The sequence below is a fragment of the Cervus canadensis genome, chromosome 1, assembly GCF_019320065.1.
Source record: "Cervus canadensis isolate Bull #8, Minnesota chromosome 1, ASM1932006v1, whole genome shotgun sequence".
NCBI lineage: Eukaryota > Metazoa > Chordata > Mammalia > Artiodactyla > Cervidae > Cervus > Cervus canadensis.
Genome location: NC_057386.1, coordinates 124,798,666 through 124,803,917, shown reverse-complemented (window position 1 = coordinate 124,803,917; position 5,252 = coordinate 124,798,666). Strand labels below are relative to the sequence as shown.

Below are 5,252 nucleotides of genomic sequence, written 5' to 3'. Positions count from 1 at the left end.
CCTTATAAATGAGGGTAGGGATTCATGTGCATATTATCTAGAGCGTGAGATCTTGTACCTTTTTTTTCCCTCTCTTTTTTTGCCATGGACATCTTTGGATGTCTTGTGAAACCTCTGCATGGTATGATGTGCCAAAATTCCAGATTCTCAGAAGCACGCAGGTGATCTGCATAAACCACATTGTCCAGTTTAGACCCGATGAGCTTCTCTCATCAGTAATTTGTCAATTATTCCTCGATAAAGTTGGGGGTTGGAAGGGGGAGTAGCAGCATCTCTTCTGCTGCAGCCAAGCCAGACAGTCACGTCCCAAGTTCAAAAGACAACCAAGGCTTTCCCACACCCTTTTTGTCATGTTGGTCTTAGAATACAAGCCAAGTCCCACAAAGATGTGCAAATCATGGCACATCATGTCTAAAGGTCAGGCATATGATTTCACAGGAGCTCATTAGCAACCAAAGACTGTGTTTCCAAACCTCAAAAGTGCATCTCCATTTAGAGACTGCCTCTTTTTCACACTGTCTCTGTTAAAAAATATATTTATTTATTTGGATACACCGGGTCTTATTTGCAGCACGTGTGATCTAGCTTCCTGACCAGAAATCAAACCCAGGACCCCTGCATTGAGCGCTCGGAGTCTTAGCCACTGGATCACAAGGGAAGTCCCACGTTGTTTTTTTTTTTTTTTCCCAGAAGGAGCCAATAGACAAGGGCTCATAGGATGAACTGTTCTGTTTTCGATACTCAAAGAACTCAAATTCCAAGCTGCCCATATGGTGAAATGCAAGAAAGTTGTGTCCCAGTGATGGCTTTTCTCCTTGCAGCTCTTCCTAATTGTGACCATCCCTCTCGTATTTATGAAATTACAGTCATATAACACTTTGTATCTGCTTTAATCATATATCCATATGTAATAGCTATAAAATACACACACACACAAAGCCCTTAAAAAATTCCTCCCCGTTTGGCACTTTCCTGGTGGTCCAGTGCATAAGACCGTATACTGCCACAACTAAAGATCCTGCATGCCACAATAAAGACTGAAGATCTTGAGTGCGGCAAATAAGACCCGGTGCAGTCAAAAAAATAATTTTTAAAAAAATTCCTCTCCCTCCCTAGTCTTCCCTGATGGTCCAGCGGTTAAAAATCTGCCTGCCAATGCAGGGGACACGGGTTTGAACCCTGGTCTGGGAAGATCGCACATGCCTCAGGGCAAAAGAGCCCTGTGTCACAACTACTGAGCCCATGTGCTGCAACTACTGAAGCTCGTTCACCTAGAGCTCACGCTCCAAAACAAGAGAAGCCACCACAGTGAGAAGCCACGCGCCACAACTAGAGAAAGCCCCCTCACAGCAAAAAAGATGCAGCACAGCCAAAAATAAATAAATAATAAAAAAATTTTAAATAAATAAACTGAGGGTGCACCTAAAAAAAAATTCCTCCCCCTTTATTTTCATTGCAAATGTATTTAAACTCTTAGCAGTAAATTCAACCCTTAGAGTGGGGAGGAGAGAGGGAGGCTATGGCAGCCACAGCTAGAGCATCTCCCTTGCCCCTTTCCCTGCTCTGGTTTATCTAAAGCTTTTCTCCATTCTGGGAAAAGATTTGACATTTTCTTTCCACTTAGTGGAAACAATAATGCAAACTTTCAACATTTGGGGGCCACCTAAAGCTCACTTCTGGGAATGTTTGACCTCTTCTTCCTCCCATCTAGAGGAAAGAACAAAACACCAAAGGCATCGGGACTTCCCTAGGGGTCCAGAGGTTAAGAATCTGCCTTTCCACTGCAGGAGACCTGAGTTTGATCCCTGGTCAGGAAACTAAGATCTTGCATGCAGCACAGTAAGACCCCCAAATTTTTATTTTTTAAATAAATAAGTAAATAAAGGCATCACCCACACTGGGCTTCCCCACCTCATTTCAAGCCATCGCAGTCTCAACAAACCACGGGGATGCAGCTAGTCAACTCTCCTGGGACTCTATCTATTACTGTTGAATCCCAGAAGTAATTTTTACCTCTCACAACAGATTTGGCTGCAGGTAAGCTACTGTCTCACACCATAGGTAACTCCACAGCCATGCAGGCTTTGAAAGGCTGGTCAAGTATTCCAGGAGGCCATGCAGGCCACCCCAAGGCCTCTGGGCAGGTTCTGAGTGCTCAGCCAAGTCTTCAGAAAGGAGCTCAGGACCAAGGCCACCTAGGTCATGGTCATGAAGAAGAAGATAGCCAGTGCTTACACAGCTGGGAAACTCATATGCAAATCTTAGGAAGGACATTCCTTGCCACTCCATCCTTCCTTTCCCCAAACAATGCTTCCACCATCTTTCAGTGAGTCAGGGCCCATAGGTCGAATCCCACTTTGTCAGGGAGGGGTCCCAATGCCACCTCCAAGTTTGATTATGTACTAGGACCCACCATATAGTCATGCTTATGACTAAGACATATTACAGGGACTTCCCTGGTGGTCCAGTGGCTAGGACTCCACACTCCTAATGCAGGGGGCCTGGGTTCCATCCCTGGTCAGGGAACTAGATCCCACAGGCCACAACTGAATGTTTAGATGCTGCAACTAAAGATCCTGCATGCCACAATGAAGATGGAAGATTCTGTGTGCCTCAACTAAGACCTGCCGCAACCAAATAAATAAATATTTTTAAAAAATAAAAAAGGCATATTACAAAAGACGCAAACTCAGTCCAAGGAGAAGGAGTATGGGTGAGGTCCAGAGGATACCAGGGGCCAGCTACTAAGGGTCTTCTCCCAGTGGAGATCACTGGATGCCCTTACTTCCTCCAGCAAGAGATGAAGTGTCTACCAGGGAAGCGTGCCTGACCCTAAAACTCCAGTGTTTCTATTGGAGGCTGGTCTCAAAGGCACCCACTGCACAGTGGGTACCAAAATCCCAGGCTCCCAGGAGTGAAGCAGGTGTCTGGCATAAGCCATATTGTTTGCACAGTTTAGGCCCAGTGAGTGACTCTTACCATTTCTGGGGATAGTGGGGACCTTCCTAAAATACACGTGCCTCAGTGTCAATCAAGGCTCAACCTTGCAAGAAGGCCTTCCTACAAACAGCAGCCTTAAGGGACTTCCCTGGCCATCTAGTGGTTAGGATTCTGCACTTCCAATGCGGAGGGCTCAGGTTCAATCCCTGGTTGGGGAACCAAGATTCCACAGGCCTCGTGGTGCAGCCAAAAAAGGAAAAAAAAAAAAATAGCCAAGATTCTAAATAGATGATTATCAAATCTTCAGGATAATGGCTGGCTCAACTATGTTTAAAGAAAAAAATATATCATATCAGGGGCTTCCCTCATGGTTCAGTGGTAAAGAATCCGCCTGCCAGTGCAGGAGACACAGGTTCGATCCTTAGGCCGGGAGGGTCCCACAGGCTGTGGAGCATCTGAAGCCCTTGCACCACAACTGCTGAGGCTGTACTCTAGAGCCCACATCCCACAACTACTGAAGCCCAAGGACCCTAGAGCCAGTGCTCTGCAACAAGGGAAGCCACCACAGTGAGAAGCCCAGGCACCACAACTAGAAAGTAGGCCCCCAGCTCGCCAAAACTAGAGTAAAGCCTGCACGGCAGTGAAGAACCAGCAGAGCCAAAAATAAATTTTAAAAATTATTTTTTACAAAATGAAAGAAAGAAAATCAGCCTCAAGCCTGCTGGGTTCCCTCTCATCTACACACGAGGGCACAGTGGAGGGTGAGTCACATGAGGACATTTGAGTTGTGAGCTCCTTGAGCAAGCCATCTGGAACCTAGCTCCTAGCACAGGATGGGCATGAACTGGCCACTCAGGAACAAAGAGCCAAGGCAGCCATACCCACCCACTGCCAACCTTCTCCAACTGGGCCCAGCCTGAGACGGAGCCCCTGGAAGGGGGCCAGGGGGGCTCCAAAGACTGGGTCCTGCAGGTTCCCCTCCCCCACCTCTCCCACAGATGGGAGAGGCATGTAGGGGTGACTGAGACCCCACAGTGTTTATGGAAGCAAAGTCCAGGGGGTAGGAAGGACGAAGATACCAACCTTGGTCAGCAGAGCCGGTCACTTACCTTTGGCACCCGAGGCTGCTGCTGACATGTTTCCTTGATTCAGCAAACATTAACTTTGTGCCGAGGGCACAGGGCAGATCAGGTTCCAGGAGTGGGGATTTGAGTCGGCCAGTGCAAGCAAGGGGACACAGTGTTCCTCTGCACCTGGGATGGGAGGGTGCACTGAGACATTCTCCCGTGTGGAAACTTCTGGCCTGTGAGTGCCACTCTGGGCTCCATCCACTCCCGTTTTCAGATGGAAACCTAGACTCAGGGGACCAAGGTGGACCCAGAGGCAGACTGGCCCAGTAGGGGCAGAATAAGGAGGTGGGGCCACCTTGCCTACCTTCGTATTTGCCTAGGAAACAGAGAAAAGGGAAAAGATGTCTGGACTGGTGGGAGGCAAATAGAAGCAAATAGGCCAGAGCTGGGATCTCTGTTCTTACAGCTCCACAACCCTGGGGCATATGTTCCTTTTCTGAGCCTCAGTCTTCCCATCTATCTGGTGGGGGGGGATCAATATCTCTGGGGACTTCCCTGGCATTCCAGAGGTTAAGATTCTGCACTCCCACTACAAGGGTTCTCCAGTTCAAATCCTGGTTGGGGAAGCACATGCCATGCAGTGGTGCAGCCAAAAATAAAAAGTGTAGGCTCTGGAGTTAGAATAATCTGGCTCACATTCCAGTTCTATTCTGATTGGCTTAGGAAAGTCCTCTGATTGTCCCAGGTCCCACCTCCCAGGTGTTTGCTGACTAAGGCTGACCTGTGGCAGCTAAGCAGCTGAACCTCTGACTTGGAGCTGGGGAGTTCTGAGAGGGCTTCCTGGAGGAGGTGGAAATTTGAGAGTGGACCAGGGGACCTAGCAGGTTTTGCTGAGGAAGGTGGGAAGGGGTGCTCCTCCCTGGTACAAGCCTCTCTTTGCTTTCTGGTGGGGAGGGAAAGACAAGAGAGGCAGGGAGGGAGGAGGGGGGCAAGAAAGAATGAGGGGAGTAATGTCAGGCACCTTCTTGCTGTTTGGTCAGTTTTTCTTATCTGAGAAATGGAAACATTGGATTGAATGTTGGACTGAATGATCCTCAAGGTCATAACCTAGCAGGATTATCTGGTTTTCGGTATTTAAAAAAAAAAAAGAAAAGAAAAAAGGCAGGGAATTCCCTGGTGGTCCAGTGGTTAGGACTTAGTGCTTTCATTGCTGGGGCCTGGGTTCAATCCCTGGTCGGGGAA

The 5,252-nt window shown here is 48.0% G+C and overlaps 1 non-coding gene across 1 annotated transcript; it reads left to right on the top strand.

Moving 5' to 3' along the window:
* Window positions 1-5,180: 5,180 nt before the first annotated feature.
* Window positions 5,181-5,252, top strand: TRNAE-UUC. Its single transcript has one exon. It is a non-coding gene; the product is annotated as a tRNA-Glu (tRNA).